Here is a 23,560-nt window from a genome sequence, read left to right as displayed (position 1 = left end):
TTGCAAATTGAAGGCCAGTTGAGCAGGCTTTTTTGAAGCTTGCTGCATTTGTGTGGATAAAAAGGTAATGTCAGAAGTGGGATTCCAACCCACGCACCTAGAAAGGGACCAGAATACAGCAACCTTCGGTAAGGCAAAGATTATAGTCCTTGAGTCTGGCACCTTATACCACTCGGCCAGCCTGACAACGGGCAGAGCAAGGTGAGAAAAATGTGCTCCAAATTCCGCACACTAACTGAGCAGCAGCACAATCGTTCATTTCACGAGCTCAGGACCTACAAAGCGCTTTACAGCCAATGAAGTATTTGTAAAGTGGAGGCACTGTTATAATGTAGAAAAGGCGACAGCAAATTTGCGCACAGCAAGATCCCACAAACAGCAATATGATCATGACCAGATAATCCGGTTTTTTCAGTGATGTTGATATAGGAATAAATATTGAATGGAAGTTATAACTAGTTTGTTCCAACATGCATCTAATTACTGGTAGTGTCCTGTGGACATTTCGGTTCCTCCGACCTGTGTATTGCAAAATCGGTTATCGAGAATTTACCGTCGACGACTTTAATTTCCTTTATTCTAACCTTTCGCAAGGCAAATTCACAGCTCACTCACTCGTCATTGCTTTCAAAACGGGAGCAGCTTTCAGTGGTAGCGTGGCCGAGTGGTCTAAGGCGCTGGATTTAGGCTCCAATTTCTTCGGAGGCGTGGGTTCGAATCCCACCGCTGCCAGAATTTGTGGCGTGTAATATTTGCCAATTTTGGTGAGGGGAAAGCAAGTCGCTCTGTGAGCAGTGCCTTGAGTTTGTTGAATACCGTTGAGGTGTTTGACGTGGCCACTTGCAAATTGAAAGCATTTTGACGCTGGCTGCATTTGTGTGGGTAAAAATGACATGTCAGAGGTGGGAGTGCAACCCATGGCCCAAGAAAAGGACCAGAATTCGCCAACCTTTGATCAGGTAAGGATTAACAGTCCTTGATTCTGGCACCTTACTCCACTCAGCCATCCTGACAACTGGGCACAGCAGCTCCAGAAAAATGTGTTTCAACTTCACACAAACTCCCATTCATTCTTACTGCGTGTCTTATCAGGCAGTGCTAGTCATTAAGTTCATTATCTCTACAATTCAACCAATATTCATACGCACAGATATCTCCCAACAACTCGCATTTTCCAATCTAGCGGGTAACATCCTACAATTCTGCTTGCTCAGCCTGACAAAACATAAGCAGCAGAGCTGACGTTCAAACGCAAGCCCTTCAACAACAAAGCACAATCCAACAGTAGTTCCAAGCAGGACATTTCAGTCTCTCATTCGCGGGCTTTTTCAATTCACACAATACATTGATGTGGCAAGTGCTATTTGGAGTCCTGCGCCCCAGAAAGTCACCAGGATCTCCCAGCTCTGTGACGGGAAACAAGGTGCTCTGCAGCTATTGTGCCCTTGGCCTGAAGCATCAGTCTGAGCGTTGCCACCTGAAAGGCTCAGTCCACAAAGGCATCGATTGTGGCAACTTTTACGTGTTGGTGCCTGATTCGCTTGGCTCTGGCAAAATGTTAATGTCAGAAGTAACAGTGGAAGTCATTCTCTGAGTAACAGAGCACAATTCAGAAGCCTTTGTGTGGAAGAAGTCCCATTCTTTGACTCTGCTGCCCTGTTCTGAGAAACACCACCGGGGTTGAAAGCCACAGTACAAGAAAACAATGTGGAATTCAGCAACGCGGGAGGGTAACAATGTAATGCTCTGAGTGTGCTGCTTTTTCGTGTGGCAAAGGGTTGAAAGGAGAAGCGTGATTTGAAGCCTTATCCCCGAGAAGAGCGTGAGGTTGTGATAAGTTTAGAGAGGAAGAAAAGTTGGTTTGTGAGTGGTGGGTCCTTCAGTTTGTCGGATAACGGCGATACCGTTGAGGTGTGCGAGGTGGCCACTTGCAAATTGAAGGCCAGTTGAGCAGGCTTTTTTGAAGCTTGCTGCATTTGTGTGGATAAAAAGGTAATGTCAGAAGTGGGATTCCAACCCACGCACCTAGAAAGGGACCAGAATACAGCAACCTTCGGTAAGGCAAAGATTATAGTCCTTGAGTCTGGCACCTTATACCACTCGGCCAGCCTGACAACGGGCAGAGCAAGGTGAGAAAAATGTGCTCCAAATTCCGCACACTAACTGAGCAGCAGCACAATCGTTCATTTCACGAGCTCAGGACCTACAAAGCGCTTTACAGCCAATGAAGTATTTGTAAAGTGGAGGCACTGTTATAATGTAGAAAAGGCGCCAGCAAATTTGCGCACAGCAAGATCCCACAAACAGCAATATGATCATGACCAGATAATCCGTTTTTTTCAGTGATGTTGATATAGGAATAAATATTGAATGGAAGTTATAACTAGTTTGTTCCAAAATGCATCTAATTACTGGTAGTGTCCTGTGGACATTTCGGTTCCTCCGACCTGTGTATTGCAAAATCGGTTATCGAGAATTTACCGTCGACGACTTTAATTTCCTTTATTCTAACCTTTCGCAAGGCAAATTCACAGCTCACTCACTCGTCATTGCTTTCAAAACGGGAGCAGCTTTCAGTGGTAGCGTGGCCGAGTGGTCTAAGGCGCTGGATTTAGGCTCCAATCTCTTCGGAGGCGTGGGTTCGAATCCCACCGCTGCCAGAATTTGTGGCGTGTAATATTTGCCAATTTTGGTGAGGGGAAAGCAAGTCGCTCTGTGAGCAGTGCCTTGAGTTTGTTGAATACCGTTGAGGTGTTTGACGTGGCCACTTGCAAATTGAAAGCCTTTTGACGCTGGCTGCATTTGTGTGGGTAAAAATGACATGTCAGAGGTGGGAGTGCAACCCATGGCCCAAGAAAAGGACCAGAATTCGCCAACCTTTGGTCAGGTAAGGATTAACAGTCCTTGATTCTGGCACCTTACTCCACTCAGCCATCCTGACAACTGGGCACAGCAGCTCCAGAAAAATGTGTTTCAACTTCACACAAACTCCCATTCATTCTTACTGCGTGTCTTATCAGGCAGTGCTAGTCATTAAGTTCATTATCTCTACAATTCAACCAATATTCATACGCACAGATATCTCCCAACAACTCGCATTTTCCAATCTAGCGGGTAACATCCTACAATTCTGCTTGCTCAGCCTGACAAAACATAAGCAGCAGAGCTGACGTTCAAACGCAAGCCCTTCAACAACAAAGCACAATCCAACAGTAGTTCCAAGCAGGACATTTCAGTCTCTCATTCGCGGGCTTTTTCAATTCACACAATACATTGATGTGGCAAGTGCTATTTGGAGTCCTGCGCCCCAGAAAGTCACCAGGATCTCCCAGCTCTGTGACGGGAAACAAGGTGCTCTGCAGCTATTGTGCCCTTGGCCTGAAGCATCAGTCTGAGCGTTGCCACCTGAAAGGCTCAGTCCACAAAGGCATCGATTGTGGCAACTTTTACGTGTTGGTGCCTGATTCGCTTGGCTCTGGCAAAATGTTAATGTCAGAAGTAACAGTGGAAGTCATTCTCTGAGTAACAGAGCACAATTCAGAAGCCTTTGTGTGGAAGAAGTCCCATTCTTTGACTCTGCTGCCCTGTTCTGAGAAACACCACCGGGGTTGAAAGCCACAGTACAAGAAAACAATGTGGAATTCAGCAACGCGGGAGGGTAACAATGTAATGCTCTGAGTGTGCTGCTTTTTCGTGTGGCAAAGGGTTGAAAGGAGAAGCGTGATTTGAAGCCTTATCCCCGAGAAGAGCGTGAGGTTGTGATAAGTTTAGAGAGGAAGAAAAGTTGGTTTGTGAGTGGTGGGTCCTTCAGTTTGTCGGATAACGGCGATACCGTTGAGGTGTGCGAGGTGGCCACTTGCAAATTGAAGGCCAGTTGAGCAGGCTTTTTTGAAGCTTGCTGCATTTGTGTGGATAAAAAGGTAATGTCAGAAGTGGGATTCCAACCCACGCACCTAGAAAGGGACCAGAATACAGCAACCTTCGGTAAGGCAAAGATTATAGTCCTTGAGTCTGGCACCTTATACCACTCGGCCAGCCTGACAACGGGCAGAGCAAGGTGAGAAAAATGTGCTCCAAATTCCGCACACTAACTGAGCAGCATCACAATCGTTCATTTCACGAGCTCAGGACCTCCCAAAGCGCTTTACAGCCAATGAAGTATTTGTAAAGTGGAGGCACTGTTATAATGTAGAAAAGGCGCCAGCAAATTTGCGCACAGCAAGATCCCACAAACAGCAATATGATCATGACCAGATAATCCGGTTTTTTCAGTGATGTTGATATAGGAATAAATATTGAATGGAAGTTATAACTAGTTTGTTCCAACATGCATCTAATTACTGGTAGTGTCCTGTGGACATTTCGGTTCCTCCGACCTGTGTATTGCAAAATCGGTTATCGAGAATTTACCGTCGACGACTTTAATTTCCTTTATTCTAACCTTTCGCAAGGCAAATTCACAGCTCACTCACTCGTCATTGCTTTCAAAACGGAAGCAGCTTTAAGTGGTAGCGTGGCCGAGTGGTCTAAGGTGCTGGATTTAGGCTCCAATCTCTTCGGAGGCGTGGGTTCGAATCCCACCGCTGCCAGAATTTGTGGCGTGTAATATTTGCCAATTTTGGTGAGGGGAAAGCAAGTCGCTCTGTGAGCAGTGCCTTGAGTTTGCTGAATACCGTTGAGGTGTTTGACGTGGCCACTTGCAAATTGAAAGCCTTTTGACGCTGGCTGCATTTGTGTGGGTAAAAATGACATGTCAGAGGTGGGAGTGCAACCCATGGCCCAAGAAAAGGACCAGAATTCGCCAACCTTTGGTCAGGTAAGGATTAACAGTCCTTGATTCTGGCACCTTACTCCACTCAGCCATCCTGACAACTGGGCACAGCAGCTCCAGAAAAATGTGTTTCAACTTCACACAAACTCCCATTCATTCTTACTGCGTGTCTTATCAGGCAGTGCTAGTCATTAAGTTCATTATCTCTACAATTCAACCAATATTCATACGCACAGATATCTCCCAACAACTCGCATTTTCCAATCTAGCGGGTAACATCCTACAATTCTGCTTGCTCAGCCTGACAAAACATAAGCAGCAGAGCTGACGTTCAAACGCAAGCCCTTCAACAACAAAGCACAATCCAACAGTAGTTCCAAGCAGGACATTTCAGTCTCTCATTCGCGGGCTTTTTCAATTCACACAATACATTGATGTGGCAAGTGCTATTTGGAGTCCTGCGCCCCAGAAAGTCACCAGGATCTCCCAGCTCTGTGACGGGAAACAAGGTGCTCTGCAGCTATTGTGCCCTTGGCCTGAAGCATCAGTCTGAGCGTTGCCACCTGAAAGGCTCAGTCCACAAAGGCATCGATTGTGGCAACTTTTACGTGTTGGTGCCTGATTCGCTTGGCTCTGGCAAAATGTTAATGTCAGAAGTAACAGTGGAAGTCATTCTCTGAGTAACAGAGCACAATTCAGAAGCCTTTGTGTGGAAGAAGTCCCATTCTTTGACTCTGCTGCCCTGTTCTGAGAAACACCACCGGGGTTGAAAGCCACAGTACAAGAAAACAATGTGGAATTCAGCAACGCGGGAGGGTAACAATGTAATGCTCTGAGTGTGCTGCTTTTTCGTGTGGCAAAGGGTTGAAAGGAGAAGCGTGATTTGAAGCCTTATCCCCGAGAAGAGCGTGAGGTTGTGATAAGTTTAGAGAGGAAGAAAAGTTGGTTTGTGAGTGGTGGGTCCTTCAGTTTGTCGGATAACGGCGATACCGTTGAGGTGTGCGAGGTGGCCACTTGCAAATTGAAGGCCAGTTGAGCAGGCTTTTTTGAAGCTTGCTGCATTTGTGTGGATAAAAAGGTAATGTCAGAAGTGGGATTCCAACCCACGCACCTAGAAAGGGACCAGAATACAGCAACCTTCGGTAAGGCAAAGATTATAGTCCTTGAGTCTGGCACCTTATACCACTCGGCCAGCCTGACAACGGGCAGAGCAAGGTGAGAAAAATGTGCTCCAAATTCCGCACACTAACTGAGCAGCAGCACAATCGTTCATTTCACGAGCTCAGGACCTACAAAGCGCTTTACAGCCAATGAAGTATTTGTAAAGTGGAGGCACTGTTATAATGTAGAAAAGGCGACAGCAAATTTGCGCACAGCAAGATCCCACAAACAGCAATATGATCATGACCAGATAATCCGGTTTTTTCAGTGATGTTGATATAGGAATAAATATTGAATGGAAGTTATAACTAGTTTGTTCCAACATGCATCTAATTACTGGTAGTGTCCTGTGGACATTTAGGTTCCTCCGACCTGTGTATTGCAAAATCGGTTATCGAGAATTTACCGTCGACGACTTTAATTTCCTTTATTCTAACCTTTCGCAAGGCAAATTCACAGCTCACTCACTCGTCATTGCTTTCAAAACGGGAGCAGCTTTCAGTGGTAGCGTGGCCGAGTGGTCTAAGGCGCTGGATTTAGGCTCCAATTTCTTCGGAGGCGTGGGTTCGAATCCCACCGCTGCCAGAATTTGTGGCGTGTAATATTTGCCAATTTTGGTGAGGGGAAAGCAAGTCGCTCTGTGAGCAGTGCCTTGAGTTTGTTGAATACCGTTGAGGTGTTTGACGTGGCCACTTGCAAATTGAAAGCATTTTGACGCTGGCTGCATTTGTGTGGGTAAAAATGACATGTCAGAGGTGGGAGTGCAACCCATGGCCCAAGAAAAGGACCAGAATTCGCCAACCTTTGATCAGGTAAGGATTAACAGTCCTTGATTCTGGCACCTTACTCCACTCAGCCATCCTGACAACTGGGCACAGCAGCTCCAGAAAAATGTGTTTCAACTTCACACAAACTCCCATTCATTCTTACTGCGTGTCTTATCAGGCAGTGCTAGTCATTAAGTTCATTATCTCTACAATTCAACCAATATTCATACGCACAGATATCTCCCAACAACTCGCATTTTCCAATCTAGCGGGTAACATCCTACAATTCTGCTTGCTCAGCCTGACAAAACATAAGCAGCAGAGCTGACGTTCAAACGCAAGCCCTTCAACAACAAAGCACAATCCAACAGTAGTTCCAAGCAGGACATTTCAGTCTCTCATTCGCGGGCTTTTTCAATTCACACAATACATTGATGTGGCAAGTGCTATTTGGAGTCCTGCGCCCCAGAAAGTCACCAGGATCTCCCAGCTCTGTGACGGGAAACAAGGTGCTCTGCAGCTATTGTGCCCTTGGCCTGAAGCATCAGTCTGAGCGTTGCCACCTGAAAGGCTCAGTCCACAAAGGCATCGATTGTGGCAACTTTTACGTGTTGGTGCCTGATTCGCTTGGCTCTGGCAAAATGTTAATGTCAGAAGTAACAGTGGAAGTCATTCTCTGAGTAACAGAGCACAATTCAGAAGCCTTTGTGTGGAAGAAGTCCCATTCTTTGACTCTGCTGCCCTGTTCTGAGAAACACCACCGGGGTTGAAAGCCACAGTACAAGAAAACAATGTGGAATTCAGCAACGCGGGAGGGTAACAATGTAATGCTCTGAGTGTGCTGCTTTTTCGTGTGGCAAAGGGTTGAAAGGAGAAGCGTGATTTGAAGCCTTATCCCCGAGAAGAGCGTGAGGTTGTGATAAGTTTAGAGAGGAAGAAAAGTTGGTTTGTGAGTGGTGGGTCCTTCAGTTTGTCGGATAACGGCGATACCGTTGAGGTGTGCGAGGTGGCCACTTGCAAATTGAAGGCCAGTTGAGCAGGCTTTTTTGAAGCTTGCTGCATTTGTGTGGATAAAAAGGTAATGTCAGAAGTGGGATTCCAACCCACGCACCTAGAAAGGGACCAGAATACAGCAACCTTCGGTAAGGCAAAGATTATAGTCCTTGAGTCTGGCACCTTATACCACTCGGCCAGCCTGACAACGGGCAGAGCAAGGTGAGAAAAATGTGCTCCAAATTCCGCACACTAACTGAGCAGCATCACAATCGTTCATTTCACGAGCTCAGGACCTCCCAAAGCGCTTTACAGCCAATGAAGTATTTGTAAAGTGGAGGCACTGTTATAATGTAGAAAAGGCGACAGCAAATTTGCGCACAGCAAGATCCCACAAACAGCAATATGATCATGACCAGATAATCCGGTTTTTTCAGTGATGTTGATATAGGAATAAATATTGAATGGAAGTTATAACTAGTTTGTTCCAACATGCATCTAATTACTGGTAGTGTCCTGTGGACATTTAGGTTCCTCCGACCTGTGTATTGCAAAATCGGTTATCGAGAATTTACCGTCGACGACTTTAATTTCCTTTATTCTAACCTTTCGCAAGGCAAATTCACAGCTCACTCACTCGTCATTGCTTTCAAAACGGGAGCAGCTTTCAGTGGTAGCGTGGCCGAGTGGTCTAAGGCGCTGGATTTAGGCTCCAATTTCTTCGGAGGCGTGGGTTCGAATCCCACCGCTGCCAGAATTTGTGGCGTGTAATATTTGCCAATTTTGGTGAGGGGAAAGCAAGTCGCTCTGTGAGCAGTGCCTTGAGTTTGTTGAATACCGTTGAGGTGTTTGACGTGGCCACTTGCAAATTGAAAGCATTTTGACGCTGGCTGCATTTGTGTGGGTAAAAATGACATGTCAGAGGTGGGAGTGCAACCCATGGCCCAAGAAAAGGACCAGAATTCGCCAACCTTTGATCAGGTAAGGATTAACAGTCCTTGATTCTGGCACCTTACTCCACTCAGCCATCCTGACAACTGGGCACAGCAGCTCCAGAAAAATGTGTTTCAACTTCACACAAACTCCCATTCATTCTTACTGCGTGTCTTATCAGGCAGTGCTAGTCATTAAGTTCATTATCTCTACAATTCAACCAATATTCATACGCACAGATATCTCCCAACAACTCGCATTTTCCAATCTAGCGGGTAACATCCTACAATTCTGCTTGCTCAGCCTGACAAAACATAAGCAGCAGAGCTGACGTTCAAACGCAAGCCCTTCAACAACAAAGCACAATCCAACAGTAGTTCCAAGCAGGACATTTCAGTCTCTCATTCGCGGGCTTTTTCAATTCACACAATACATTGATGTGGCAAGTGCTATTTGGAGTCCTGCGCCCCAGAAAGTCACCAGGATCTCCCAGCTCTGTGACGGGAAACAAGGTGCTCTGCAGCTATTGTGCCCTTGGCCTGAAGCATCAGTCTGAGCGTTGCCACCTGAAAGGCTCAGTCCACAAAGGCATCGATTGTGGCAACTTTTACGTGTTGGTGCCTGATTCGCTTGGCTCTGGCAAAATGTTAATGTCAGAAGTAACAGTGGAAGTCATTCTCTGAGTAACAGAGCACAATTCAGAAGCCTTTGTGTGGAAGAAGTCCCATTCTTTGACTCTGCTGCCCTGTTCTGAGAAACACCACCGGGGTTGAAAGCCACAGTACAAGAAAACAATGTGGAATTCAGCAACGCGGGAGGGTAACAATGTAATGCTCTGAGTGTGCTGCTTTTTCGTGTGGCAAAGCGTTGAAAGGAGAAGCGTGATTTGAAGCCTTATCCCCGAGAAGAGCGTGAGGTTGTGATAAGTTTAGAGAGGAAGAAAAGTTGGTTTGTGAGTGGTGGGTCCTTCAGTTTGTCGGATAACGGCGATACCGTTGAGGTGTGCGAGGTGGCCACTTGCAAATTGAAGGCCAGTTGAGCAGGCTTTTTTGAAGCTTGCTGCATTTGTGTGGATAAAAAGGTAATGTCAGAAGTGGGATTCCAACCCACGCACCTAGAAAGGGACCAGAATACAGCAACCTTCGGTAAGGCAAAGATTATAGTCCTTGAGTCTGGCACCTTATACCACTCGGCCAGCCTGACAACGGGCAGAGCAAGGTGAGAAAAATGTGCTCCAAATTCCGCACACTAACTGAGCAGCATCACAATCGTTCATTTCACGAGCTCAGGACCTCCCAAAGCGCTTTACAGCCAATGAAGTATTTGTAAAGTGGAGGCACTGTTATAATGTAGAAAAGGCGCCAGCAAATTTGCGCACAGCAAGATCCCACAAACAGCAATATGATCATGACCAGATAATCCGGTTTTTTCAGTGATGTTGATATAGGAATAAATATTGAATGGAAGTTATAACTAGTTTGTTCCAACATGCATCTAATTACTGGTAGTGTCCTGTGGACATTTCGGTTCCTCCGACCTGTGTATTGCAAAATCGGTTATCGAGAATTTACCGTCGACGACTTTAATTTCCTTTATTCTAACCTTTCGCAAGGCAAATTCACAGCTCACTCACTCGTCATTGCTTTCAAAACGGGAATAGCTTTCAGTGGTAGCGTGGCCGAGTGGTCTAAGGCGCTGGATTTAGGCTCCAATCTCTTCGGAGGCGTGGGTTCGAATCCCACCGCTGCCAGAATTTGTGGCGTGTAATATTTGCCAATTTTGGTGAGGGGAAAGCAAGTCGCTCTGTGAGCAGTGCCTTGAGTTTGTTGAATACCGTTGAGGTGTTTGACGTGGCCACTTGCAAATTGAAAGCATTTTGACGCTGGCTGCATTTGTGTGGGTAAAAATGACATGTCAGAGGTGGGAGTGCAACCCATGGCCCAAGAAAAGGACCAGAATTCGCCAACCTTTGATCAGGTAAGGATTAACAGTCCTTGATTCTGGCACCTTACTCCACTCAGCCATCCTGACAACTGGGCACAGCAGCTCCAGAAAAATGTGTTTCAACTTCACACAAACTCCCATTCATTCTTACTGCGTGTCTTATCAGGCAGTGCTAGTCATTAAGTTCATTATCTCTACAATTCAACCAATATTCATACGCACAGATATCTCCCAACAACTCGCATTTTCCAATCTAGCGGGTAACATCCTACAATTCTGCTTGCTCAGCCTGACAAAACATAAGCAGCAGAGCTGACGTTCAAACGCAAGCCCTTCAACAACAAAGCACAATCCAACAGTAGTTCCAAGCAGGACATTTCAGTCTCTCATTCGCGGGCTTTTTCAATTCACACAATACATTGATGTGGCAAGTGCTATTTGGAGTCCTGCGCCCCAGAAAGTCACCAGGATCTCCCAGCTCTGTGACGGGAAACAAGGTGCTCTGCAGCTATTGTGCCCTTGGCCTGAAGCATCAGTCTGAGCGTTGCCACCTGAAAGGCTCAGTCCACAAAGGCATCGATTGTGGCAACTTTTACGTGTTGGTGCCTGATTCGCTTGGCTCTGGCAAAATGTTAATGTCAGAAGTAACAGTGGAAGTCATTCTCTGAGTAACAGAGCACAATTCAGAAGCCTTTGTGTGGAAGAAGTCCCATTCTTTGACTCTGCTGCCCTGTTCTGAGAAACACCACCGGGGTTGAAAGCCACAGTACAAGAAAACAATGTGGAATTCAGCAACGCGGGAGGGTAACAATGTAATGCTCTGAGTGTGCTGCTTTTTCGTGTGGCAAAGGGTTGAAAGGAGAAGCGTGATTTGAAGCCTTATCCCCGAGAAGAGCGTGAGGTTGTGATAAGTTTAGAGAGGAAGAAAAGTTGGTTTGTGAGTGGTGGGTCCTTCAGTTTGTCGGATAACGGCGATACCGTTGAGGTGTGCGAGGTGGCCACTTGCAAATTGAAGGCCAGTTGAGCAGGCTTTTTTGAAGCTTGCTGCATTTGTGTGGATAAAAAGGTAATGTCAGAAGTGGGATTCCAACCCACGCACCTAGAAAGGGACCAGAATACAGCAACCTTCGGTAAGGCAAAGATTATAGTCCTTGAGTCTGGCACCTTATACCACTCGGCCAGCCTGACAACGGGCAGAGCAAGGTGAGAAAAATGTGCTCCAAATTCCGCACACTAACTGAGCAGCATCACAATCGTTCATTTCACGAGCTCAGGACCTCCCAAAGCGCTTTACAGCCAATGAAGTATTTGTAAAGTGGAGGCACTGTTATAATGTAGAAAAGGCGCCAGCAAATTTGCGCACAGCAAGATCCCACAAACAGCAATATGATCATGACCAGATAATCCGGTTTTTTCAGTGATGTTGATATAGGAATAAATATTGAATGGAAGTTATAACTAGTTTGTTCCAACATGCATCTAATTACTGGTAGTGTCCTGTGGACATTTCGGTTCCTCCGACCTGTGTATTGCAAAATCGGTTATCGAGAATTTACCGTCGACGACTTTAATTTCCTTTATTCTAACCTTTCGCAAGGCAAATTCACAGCTCACTCACTCGTCATTGCTTTCAAAACGGAAGCAGCTTTAAGTGGTAGCGTGGCCGAGTGGTCTAAGGTGCTGGATTTAGGCTCCAATCTCTTCGGAGGCGTGGGTTCGAATCCCACCGCTGCCAGAATTTGTGGCGTGTAATATTTGCCAATTTTGGTGAGGGGAAAGCAAGTCGCTCTGTGAGCAGTGCCTTGAGTTTGCTGAATACCGTTGAGGTGTTTGACGTGGCCACTTGCAAATTGAAAGCCTTTTGACGCTGGCTGCATTTGTGTGGGTAAAAATGACATGTCAGAGGTGGGAGTGCAACCCATGGCCCAAGAAAAGGACCAGAATTCGCCAACCTTTGGTCAGGTAAGGATTAACAGTCCTTGATTCTGGCACCTTACTCCACTCAGCCATCCTGACAACTGGGCACAGCAGCTCCAGAAAAATGTGTTTCAACTTCACACAAACTCCCATTCATTCTTACTGCGTGTCTTATCAGGCAGTGCTAGTCATTAAGTTCATTATCTCTACAATTCAACCAATATTCATACGCACAGATATCTCCCAACAACTCGCATTTTCCAATCTAGCGGGTAACATCCTACAATTCTGCTTGCTCAGCCTGACAAAACATAAGCAGCAGAGCTGACGTTCAAACGCAAGCCCTTCAACAACAAAGCACAATCCAACAGTAGTTCCAAGCAGGACATTTCAGTCTCTCATTCGCGGGCTTTTTCAATTCACACAATACATTGATGTGGCAAGTGCTATTTGGAGTCCTGCGCCCCAGAAAGTCACCAGGATCTCCCAGCTCTGTGACGGGAAACAAGGTGCTCTGCAGCTATTGTGCCCTTGGCCTGAAGCATCAGTCTGAGCGTTGCCACCTGAAAGGCTCAGTCCACAAAGGCATCGATTGTGGCAACTTTTACGTGTTGGTGCCTGATTCGCTTGGCTCTGGCAAAATGTTAATGTCAGAAGTAACAGTGGAAGTCATTCTCTGAGTAACAGAGCACAATTCAGAAGCCTTTGTGTGGAAGAAGTCCCATTCTTTGACTCTGCTGCCCTGTTCTGAGAAACACCACCGGGGTTGAAAGCCACAGTACAAGAAAACAATGTGGAATTCAGCAACGCGGGAGGGTAACAATGTAATGCTCTGAGTGTGCTGCTTTTTCGTGTGGCAAAGGGTTGAAAGGAGAAGCGTGATTTGAAGCCTTATCCCCGAGAAGAGCGTGAGGTTGTGATAAGTTTAGAGAGGAAGAAAAGTTGGTTTGTGAGTGGTGGGTCCTTCAGTTTGTCGGATAACGGCGATACCGTTGAGGTGTGCGAGGTGGCCACTTGCAAATTGAAGGCCAGTTGAGCAGGCTTTTTTGAAGCTTGCTGCATTTGTGTGGATAAAAAGGTAATGTCAGAAGTGGGATTCCAACCCACGCACCTAGAAAGGGACCAGAATACAGCAACCTTCGGTAAGGCAAAGATTATAGTCCTTGAGTCTGGCACCTTATACCACTCGGCCAGCCTGACAACGGGCAGAGCAAGGTGAGAAAAATGTGCTCCAAATTCCGCACACTAACTGAGCAGCAGCACAATCGTTCATTTCACGAGCTCAGGACCTACAAAGCGCTTTACAGCCAATGAAGTATTTGTAAAGTGGAGGCACTGTTATAATGTAGAAAAGGCGACAGCAAATTTGCGCACAGCAAGATCCCACAAACAGCAATATGATCATGACCAGATAATCCGGTTTTTTCAGTGATGTTGATATAGGAATAAATATTGAATGGAAGTTATAACTAGTTTGTTCCAACATGCATCTAATTACTGGTAGTGTCCTGTGGACATTTCGGTTCCTCCGACCTGTGTATTGCAAAATCGGTTATCGAGAATTTACCGTCGACGACTTTAATTTCCTTTATTCTAACCTTTCGCAAGGCAAATTCACAGCTCACTCACTCGTCATTGCTTTCAAAACGGGAGCAGCTTTCAGTGGTAGCGTGGCCGAGTGGTCTAAGGCGCTGGATTTAGGCTCCAATTTCTTCGGAGGCGTGGGTTCGAATCCCACCGCTGCCAGAATTTGTGGCGTGTAATATTTGCCAATTTTGGTGAGGGGAAAGCAAGTCGCTCTGTGAGCAGTGCCTTGAGTTTGTTGAATACCGTTGAGGTGTTTGACGTGGCCACTTGCAAATTGAAAGCATTTTGACGCTGGCTGCATTTGTGTGGGTAAAAATGACATGTCAGAGGTGGGAGTGCAACCCATGGCCCAAGAAAAGGACCAGAATTCGCCAACCTTTGATCAGGTAAGGATTAACAGTCCTTGATTCTGGCACCTTACTCCACTCAGCCATCCTGACAACTGGGCACAGCAGCTCCAGAAAAATGTGTTTCAACTTCACACAAACTCCCATTCATTCTTACTGCGTGTCTTATCAGGCAGTGCTAGTCATTAAGTTCATTATCTCTACAATTCAACCAATATTCATACGCACAGATATCTCCCAACAACTCGCATTTTCCAATCTAGCGGGTAACATCCTACAATTCTGCTTGCTCAGCCTGACAAAACATAAGCAGCAGAGCTGACGTTCAAACGCAAGCCCTTCAACAACAAAGCACAATCCAACAGTAGTTCCAAGCAGGACATTTCAGTCTCTCATTCGCGGGCTTTTTCAATTCACACAATACATTGATGTGGCAAGTGCTATTTGGAGTCCTGCGCCCCAGAAAGTCACCAGGATCTCCCAGCTCTGTGACGGGAAACAAGGTGCTCTGCAGCTATTGTGCCCTTGGCCTGAAGCATCAGTCTGAGCGTTGCCACCTGAAAGGCTCAGTCCACAAAGGCATCGATTGTGGCAACTTTTACGTGTTGGTGCCTGATTCGCTTGGCTCTGGCAAAATGTTAATGTCAGAAGTAACAGTGGAAGTCATTCTCTGAGTAACAGAGCACAATTCAGAAGCCTTTGTGTGGAAGAAGTCCCATTCTTTGACTCTGCTGCCCTGTTCTGAGAAACACCACCGGGGTTGAAAGCCACAGTACAAGAAAACAATGTGGAATTCAGCAACGCGGGAGGGTAACAATGTAATGCTCTGAGTGTGCTGCTTTTTCGTGTGGCAAAGGGTTGAAAGGAGAAGCGTGATTTGAAGCCTTATCCCCGAGAAGAGCGTGAGGTTGTGATAAGTTTAGAGAGGAAGAAAAGTTGGTTTGTGAGTGGTGGGTCCTTCAGTTTGTCGGATAACGGCGATACCGTTGAGGTGTGCGAGGTGGCCACTTGCAAATTGAAGGCCAGTTGAGCAGGCTTTTTTGAAGCTTGCTGCATTTGTGTGGATAAAAAGGTAATGTCAGAAGTGGGATTCCAACCCACGCACCTAGAAAGGGACCAGAATACAGCAACCTTCGGTAAGGCAAAGATTATAGTCCTTGAGTCTGGCACCTTATACCACTCGGCCAGCCTGACAACGGGCAGAGCAAGGTGAGAAAAATGTGCTCCAAATTCCGCACACTAACTGAGCAGCAGCACAATCGTTCATTTCACGAGCTCAGGACCTACAAAGCGCTTTACAGCCAATGAAGTATTTGTAAAGTGGAGGCACTGTTATAATGTAGAAAAGGCGACAGCAAATTTGCGCACAGCAAGATCCCACAAACAGCAATATGATCATGACCAGATAATCCGGTTTTTTCAGTGATGTTGATATAGGAATAAATATTGAATGGAAGTTATAACTAGTTTGTTCCAACATGCATCTAATTACTGGTAGTGTCCTGTGGACATTTCGGTTCCTCCGACCTGTGTATTGCAAAATCGGTTATCGAGAATTTACCGTCGACGACTTTAATTTCCTTTATTCTAACCTTTCGCAAGGCAAATTCACAGCTCACTCACTCGTCATTGCTTTCAAAACGGGAGCAGCTTTCAGTGGTAGCGTGGCCGAGTGGTCTAAGGCGCTGGATTTAGGCTCCAATCTCTTCGGAGGCGTGGGTTCGAATCCCACCGCTGCCAGAATTTGTGGCGTGTAATATTTGCCAATTTTGGTGAGGGGAAAGCAAGTCGCTCTGTGAGCAGTGCCTTGAGTTTGTTGAATACCGTTGAGGTGTTTGACGTGGCCACTTGCAAATTGAAAGCATTTTGACGCTGGCTGCATTTGTGTGGGTAAAAATGACATGTCAGAGGTGGGAGTGCAACCCATGGCCCAAGAAAAGGACCAGAATTCGCCAACCTTTGATCAGGTAAGGATTAACAGTCCTTGATTCTGGCACCTTACTCCACTCAGCCATCCTGACAACTGGGCACAGCAGCTCCAGAAAAATGTGTTTCAACTTCACACAAACTCCCATTCATTCTTACTGCGTGTCTTATCAGGCAGTGCTAGTCATTAAGTTCATTATCTCTACAATTCAACCAATATTCATACGCACAGATATCTCCCAACAACTCGCATTTTCCAATCTAGCGGGTAACATCCTACAATTCTGCTTGCTCAGCCTGACAAAACATAAGCAGCAGAGCTGACGTTCAAACGCAAGCCCTTCAACAACAAAGCACAATCCAACAGTAGTTCCAAGCAGGACATTTCAGTCTCTCATTCGCGGGCTTTTTCAATTCACACAATACATTGATGTGGCAAGTGCTATTTGGAGTCCTGCGCCCCAGAAAGTCACCAGGATCTCCCAGCTCTGTGACGGGAAACAAGGTGCTCTGCAGCTATTGTGCCCTTGGCCTGAAGCATCAGTCTGAGCGTTGCCACCTGAAAGGCTCAGTCCACAAAGGCATCGATTGTGGCAACTTTTACGTGTTGGTGCCTGATTCGCTTGGCTCTGGCAAAATGTTAATGTCAGAAGTAACAGTGGAAGTCATTCTCTGAGTAACAGAGCACAATTCAGAAGCCTTTGTGTGGAAGAAGTCCCATTCTTTGACTCTGCTGCCCTGTTCTGAGAAACACCACCGGGGTTGAAAGCCACAGTACAAGAAAACAATGTGGAATTCAGCAACGCGGGAGGGTAACAATGTAATGCTCTGAGTGTGCTGCTTTTTCGTGTGGCAAAGGGTTGAAAGGAGAAGCGTGATTTGAAGCCTTATCCCCGAGAAGAGCGTGAGGTTGTGATAAGTTTAGAGAGGAAGAAAAGTTGGTTTGTGAGTGGTGGGTCCTTCAGTTTGTCGGATAACGGCGATACCGTTGAGGTGTGCGAGGTGGCCACTTGCAAATTGAAGGCCAGTTGAGCAGGCTTTTTTGAAGCTTGCTGCATTTGTGTGGATAAAAAGGTAATGTCAGAAGTGGGATTCCAACCCACGCACCTAGAAAGGGACCAGAATACAGCAACCTTCGGTAAGGCAAAGATTATAGTCCTTGAGTCTGGCACCTTATACCACTCGGCCAGCCTGACAACGGGCAGAGCAAGGTGAGAAAAATGTGCTCCAAATTCCGCACACTAACTGAGCAGCAGCACAATCGTTCATTTCACGAGCTCAGGACCTACAAAGCGCTTTACAGCCAATGAAGTATTTGTAAAGTGGAGGCACTGTTATAATGTAGAAAAGGCGACAGCAAATTTGCGCACAGCAAGATCCCACAAACAGCAATATGATCATGACCAGATAATCCGGTTTTTTCAGTGATGTTGATATAGGAATAAATATTGAATGGAAGTTATAACTAGTTTGTTCCAACATGCATCTAATTACTGGTAGTGTCCTGTGGACATTTCGGTTCCTCCGACCTGTGTATTGCAAAATCGGTTATCGAGAATTTACCGTCGACGACTTTAATTTCCTTTATTCTAACCTTTCGCAAGGCAAATTCACAGCTCACTCACTCGTCATTGCTTTCAAAACGGGAGCAGCTTTCAGTGGTAGCGTGGCCGAGTGGTCTAAGGCGCTGGATTTAGGCTCCAATCTCTTCGGAGGCGTGGGTTCGAATCCCACCGCTGCCAGAATTTGTGGCGTGTAATATTTGCCAATTTTGGTGAGGGGAAAGCAAGTCGCTCTGTGAGCAGTGCCTTGAGTTTGTTGAATACCGTTGAGGTGTTTGACGTGGCCACTTGCAAATTGAAAGCATTTTGACGCTGGCTGCATTTGTGTGGGTAAAAATGACATGTCAGAGGTGGGAGTGCAACCCATGGCCCAAGAAAAGGACCAGAATTCGCCAACCTTTGATCAGGTAAGGATTAACAGTCCTTGATTCTGGCACCTTACTCCACTCAGCCATCCTGACAACTGGGCACAGCAGCTCCAGAAAAATGTGTTTCAACTTCACACAAACTCCCATTCATTCTTACTGCGTGTCTTATCAGGCAGTGCTAGTCATTAAGTTCATTATCTCTACAATTCAACCAATATTCATACGCACAGATATCTCCCAACAACTCGCATTTTCCAATCTAGCGGGTAACATCCTACAATTCTGCTTGCTCAGCCTGACAAAACATAAGCAGCAGAGCTGACGTTCAAACGCAAGCCCTTCAACAACAAAGCACAATCCAACAGTAGTTCCAAGCAGGACATTTCAGTCTCTCATTCGCGGGCTTTTTCAATTCACACAATACATTGATGTGGCAAGTGCTATTTGGAGTCCTGCGCCCCAGAAAGTCACCAGGATCTCCCAGCTCTGTGACGGGAAACAAGGTGCTCTGCAGCTATTGTGCCCTTGGCCTGAAGCATCAGTCTGAGCGTTGCCACCTGAAAGGCTCAGTCCACAAAGGCATCGATTGTGGCAACTTTTACGTGTTGGTGCCTGATTCGCTTGGCTCTGGCAAAATGTTAATGTCAGAAGTAACAGTGGAAGTCATTCTCTGAGTAACAGAGCACAATTCAGAAGCCTTTGTGTGGAAGAAGTCCCATTCTTTGACTCTGCTGCCCTGTTCTGAGAAACACCACCGGGGTTGAAAGCCACAGTACAAGAAAACAATGTGGAATTCAGCAACGCGGGAGGGTAACAATGTAATGCTCTGAGTGTGCTGCTTTTTCGTGTGGCAAAGGGTTGAAAGGAGAAGCGTGATTTGAAGCCTTATCCCCGAGAAGAGCGTGAGGTTGTGATAAGTTTAGAGAGGAAGAAAAGTTGGTTTGTGAGTGGTGGGTCCTTCAGTTTGTCGGATAACGGCGATACCGTTGAGGTGTGCGAGGTGGCCACTTGCAAATTGAAGGCCAGTTGAGCAGGCTTTTTTGAAGCTTGCTGCATTTGTGTGGATAAAAAGGTAATGTCAGAAGTGGGATTCCAACCCACGCACCTAGAAAGGGACCAGAATACAGCAACCTTCGGTAAGGCAAAGATTATAGTCCTTGAGTCTGGCACCTTATACCACTCGGCCAGCCTGACAACGGGCAGAGCAAGGTGAGAAAAATGTGCTCCAAATTCCGCACACTAACTGAGCAGCAGCACAATCGTTCATTTCACGAGCTCAGGACCTACAAAGCGCTTTACAGCCAATGAAGTATTTGTAAAGTGGAGGCACTGTTATAATGTAGAAAAGGCGACAGCAAATTTGCGCACAGCAAGATCCCACAAACAGCAATATGATCATGACCAGATAATCCGGTTTTTTCAGTGATGTTGATATAGGAATAAATATTGAATGGAAGTTATAACTAGTTTGTTCCAACATGCATCTAATTACTGGTAGTGTCCTGTGGACATTTCGGTTCCTCCGACCTGTGTATTGCAAAATCGGTTATCGAGAATTTACCGTCGACGACTTTAATTTCCTTTATTCTAACCTTTCGCAAGGCAAATTCACAGCTCACTCACTCGTCATTGCTTTCAAAACGGGAGCAGCTTTCAGTGGTAGCGTGGCCGAGTGGTCTAAGGCGCTGGATTTAGGCTCCAATCTCTTCGGAGGCGTGGGTTCGAATCCCACCGCTGCCAGAATTTGTGGCGTGTAATATTTGCCAATTTTGGTGAGGGGAAAGCAAGTCGCTCTGTGAGCAGTGCCTTGAGTTTGTTGAATACCGTTGAGGTGTTTGACGTGGCCACTTGCAAATTGAAAGCATTTTGACGCTGGCTGCATTTGTGTGGGTAAAAATGACATGTCAGAGGTGGGAGTGCAACCCATGGCCCAAGAAAAGGACCAGAATTCGCCAACCTTTGATCAGGTAAGGATTAACAGTCCTTGATTCTGGCACCTTACTCCACTCAGCCATCCTGACAACTGGGCACAGCAGCTCCAGAAAAATGTGTTTCAACTTCACACAAACTCCCATTCATTCTTACTGCGTGTCTTATCAGGCAGTGCTAGTCATTAAGTTCATTATCTCTACAATTCAACCAATATTCATACGCACAGATATCTCCCAACAACTCGCATTTTCCAATCTAGCGGGTAACATCCTACAATTCTGCTTGCTCAGCCTGACAAAACATAAGCAGCAGAGCTGACGTTCAAACGCAAGCCCTTCAACAACAAAGCACAATCCAACAGTAGTTCCAAGCAGGACATTTCAGTCTCTCATTCGCGGGCTTTTTCAATTCACACAATACATTGATGTGGCAAGTGCTATTTGGAGTCCTGCGCCCCAGAAAGTCACCAGGATCTCCCAGCTCTGTGACGGGAAACAAGGTGCTCTGCAGCTATTGTGCCCTTGGCCTGAAGCATCAGTCTGAGCGTTGCCACCTGAAAGGCTCAGTCCACAAAGGCATCGATTGTGGCAACTTTTACGTGTTGGTGCCTGATTCGCTTGGCTCTGGCAAAATGTTAATGTCAGAAGTAACAGTGGAAGTCATTCTCTGAGTAACAGAGCACAATTCAGAAGCCTTTGTGTGGAAGAAGTCCCATTCTTTGACTCTGCTGCCCTGTTCTGAGAAACACCACCGGGGTTGAAAGCCACAGTACAAGAAAACAATGTGGAATTCAGCAACGCGGGAGGGTAACAATGTAATGCTCTGAGTGTGCTGCTTTTTCGTGTGGCAAAGGGTTGAAAGGAGAAGCGTGATTTGAAGCCTTATCCCCGAGAAGAGCGTGAGGTTGTGATAAGTTTAGAGAGGAAGAAAAGTTGGTTTGTGAGTGGTGGGTCCTTCAGTTTGTCGGATAACGGCGATACCGTTGAGGTGTGCGAGGTGGCCACTTGCAAATTGAAGGCCAGTTGAGCAGGCTTTTTTGAAGCTTGCTGCATTTGTGTGGATAAAAAGGTAATGTCAGAAGTGGGATTCCAACCCACGCACCTAGAAAGGGACCAGAATACAGCAACCTTCGGTAAGGCAAAGATTATAGTCCTTGAGTCTGGCACCTTATACCACTCGGCCAGCCTGACAACGGGCAGAGCAAGGTGAGAAAAATGTGCTCCAAATTCCGCACACTAACTGAGCAGCAGCACAATCGTTCATTTCACGAGCTCAGGACCTACAAAGCGCTTTACAGCCAATGAAGTATTTGTAAAGTGGAGGCACTGTTATAATGTAGAAAAGGCGACAGCAAATTTGCGCACAGCAAGATCCCACAAACAGCAATATGATCATGACCAGATAATCCGGTTTTTTCAGTGATGTTGATATAGGAATAAATATTGAATGGAAGTTATAACTAGTTTGTTCCAACATGCATCTAATTACTGGTAGTGTCCTGTGGACATTTCGGTTCCTCCGACCTGTGTATTGCAAAATCGGTTATCGAGAATTTACCGTCGACGACTTTAATTTCCTTTATTCTAACCTTTCGCAAGGCAAATTCACAGCTCACTCACTCGTCATTGCTTTCAAAACGGGAGCAGCTTTCAGTGGTAGCGTGGCCGAGTGGTCTAAGGCGCTGGATTTAGGCTCCAATCTCTTCGGAGGCGTGGGTTCGAATCCCACCGCTGCCAGAATTTGTGGCGTGTAATATTTGCCAATTTTGGTGAGGGGAAAGCAAGTCGCTCTGTGAGCAGTGCCTTGAGTTTGTTGAATACCGTTGAGGTGTTTGACGTGGCCACTTGCAAATTGAAAGCATTTTGACGCTGGCTGCATTTGTGTGGGTAAAAATGACATGTCAGAGGTGGGAGTGCAACCCATGGCCCAAGAAAAGGACCAGAATTCGCCAACCTTTGATCAGGTAAGGATTAACAGTCCTTGATTCTGGCACCTTACTCCACTCAGCCATCCTGACAACTGGGCACAGCAGCTCCAGAAAAATGTGTTTCAACTTCACACAAACTCCCATTCATTCTTACTGCGTGTCTTATCAGGCAGTGCTAGTCATTAAGTTCATTATCTCTACAATTCAACCAATATTCATACGCACAGATATCTCCCAACAACTCGCATTTTCCAATCTAGCGGGTAACATCCTACAATTCTGCTTGCTCAGCCTGACAAAACATAAGCAGCAGAGCTGACGTTCAAACGCAAGCCCTTCAACAACAAAGCACAATCCAACAGTAGTTCCAAGCAGGACATTTCAGTCTCTCATTCGCGGGCTTTTTCAATTCACACAATACATTGATGTGGCAAGTGCTATTTGGAGTCCTGCGCCCCAGAAAGTCACCAGGATCTCCCAGCTCTGTGACGGGAAACAAGGTGCTCTGCAGCTATTGTGCCCTTGGCCTGAAGCATCAGTCTGAGCGTTGCCACCTGAAAGGCTCAGTCCACAAAGGCATCGATTGTGGCAACTTTTACGTGTTGGTGCCTGATTCGCTTGGCTCTGGCAAAATGTTAATGTCAGAAGTAACAGTGGAAGTCATTCTCTGAGTAACAGAGCACAATTCAGAAGCCTTTGTGTGGAAGAAGTCCCATTCTTTGACTCTGCTGCCCTGTTCTGAGAAACACCACCGGGGTTGAAAGCCACAGTACAAGAAAACAATGTGGAATTCAGCAACGCGGGAGGGTAACAATGTAATGCTCTGAGTGTGCTGCTTTTTCGTGTGGCAAAGGGTTGAAAGGAGAAGCGTGATTTGAAGCCTTATCCCCGAGAAGAGCGTGAGGTTGTGATAAGTTTAGAGAGGAAGAAAAGTTGGTTTGTGAGTGGTGGGTCCTTCAGTTTGTCGGATAACGGCGATACCGTTGAGGTGTGCGAGGTGGCCACTTGCAAATTGAAGGCCAGTTGAGCAGGCTTTTTTGAAGCTTGCTGCATTTGTGTGGATAAAAAGGTAATGTCAGAAGTGGGATTCCAACCCACGCACCTAGAAAGGGACCAGAATACAGCAACCTTCGGTAAGGCAAAGATTATAGTCCTTGAGTCTGGCACCTTATACCACTCGGCCAGCCTGACAACGGGCAGAGCAAGGTGAGAAAAATGTGCTCCAAATTCCGCACACTAACTGAGCAGCAGCACAATCGTTCATTTCACGAGCTCAGGACCTACAAAGCGCTTTACAGCCAATGAAGTATTTGTAAAGTGGAGGCACTGTTATAATGTAGAAAAGGCGACAGCAAATTTGCGCACAGCAAGATCCCACAAACAGCAATATGATCATGACCAGATAATCCGGTTTTTTCAGTGATG

General features: G+C 46.2%; 12 non-coding genes across 12 annotated transcripts; all 12 read left to right on the top strand.

Annotated features, from left to right (window-relative positions):
* Positions 1–650: 650 nt before the first annotated feature.
* trnal-uag (transfer RNA leucine (anticodon UAG)) lies at positions 651–732 on the top strand. Its single transcript has one exon. It is a non-coding gene; the product is annotated as a tRNA-Leu (tRNA).
* Positions 733–2,578: 1,846 nt separating this feature from the next.
* On the top strand, positions 2,579–2,660 carry trnal-uag (transfer RNA leucine (anticodon UAG)). The gene has a single exon. It is a non-coding gene; the product is annotated as a tRNA-Leu (tRNA).
* Positions 2,661–4,507: 1,847 nt separating this feature from the next.
* On the top strand, positions 4,508–4,589 carry trnal-uag (transfer RNA leucine (anticodon UAG)). Its single transcript has one exon. It is a non-coding gene; the product is annotated as a tRNA-Leu (tRNA).
* A 1,846-nt stretch (positions 4,590–6,435) lies between these two features.
* trnal-uag (transfer RNA leucine (anticodon UAG)) lies at positions 6,436–6,517 on the top strand. The gene has a single exon. It is a non-coding gene; the product is annotated as a tRNA-Leu (tRNA).
* A 1,847-nt stretch (positions 6,518–8,364) lies between these two features.
* On the top strand, positions 8,365–8,446 carry trnal-uag (transfer RNA leucine (anticodon UAG)). Its single transcript has one exon. It is a non-coding gene; the product is annotated as a tRNA-Leu (tRNA).
* Positions 8,447–10,293: 1,847 nt separating this feature from the next.
* Positions 10,294–10,375, top strand: trnal-uag (transfer RNA leucine (anticodon UAG)). Its single transcript has one exon. It is a non-coding gene; the product is annotated as a tRNA-Leu (tRNA).
* Positions 10,376–12,222: 1,847 nt separating this feature from the next.
* On the top strand, positions 12,223–12,304 carry trnal-uag (transfer RNA leucine (anticodon UAG)). Its single transcript has one exon. It is a non-coding gene; the product is annotated as a tRNA-Leu (tRNA).
* Positions 12,305–14,150: 1,846 nt separating this feature from the next.
* trnal-uag (transfer RNA leucine (anticodon UAG)) lies at positions 14,151–14,232 on the top strand. The gene has a single exon. It is a non-coding gene; the product is annotated as a tRNA-Leu (tRNA).
* Positions 14,233–16,078: 1,846 nt separating this feature from the next.
* On the top strand, positions 16,079–16,160 carry trnal-uag (transfer RNA leucine (anticodon UAG)). Its single transcript has one exon. It is a non-coding gene; the product is annotated as a tRNA-Leu (tRNA).
* Positions 16,161–18,006: 1,846 nt separating this feature from the next.
* Positions 18,007–18,088, top strand: trnal-uag (transfer RNA leucine (anticodon UAG)). The gene has a single exon. It is a non-coding gene; the product is annotated as a tRNA-Leu (tRNA).
* A 1,846-nt stretch (positions 18,089–19,934) lies between these two features.
* On the top strand, positions 19,935–20,016 carry trnal-uag (transfer RNA leucine (anticodon UAG)). The gene has a single exon. It is a non-coding gene; the product is annotated as a tRNA-Leu (tRNA).
* A 1,846-nt stretch (positions 20,017–21,862) lies between these two features.
* On the top strand, positions 21,863–21,944 carry trnal-uag (transfer RNA leucine (anticodon UAG)). The gene has a single exon. It is a non-coding gene; the product is annotated as a tRNA-Leu (tRNA).
* Positions 21,945–23,560: the final 1,616 nt, after the last annotated feature.

Source organism: Pristiophorus japonicus, chromosome 8 (genome assembly GCF_044704955.1).
Source record: "Pristiophorus japonicus isolate sPriJap1 chromosome 8, sPriJap1.hap1, whole genome shotgun sequence".
Taxonomy (NCBI): Eukaryota; Metazoa; Chordata; class Chondrichthyes; family Pristiophoridae; genus Pristiophorus; species Pristiophorus japonicus.
Note: the sequence above shows the minus strand (reverse complement) of the source record. Positions and strands in the feature narration are given on the sequence as shown.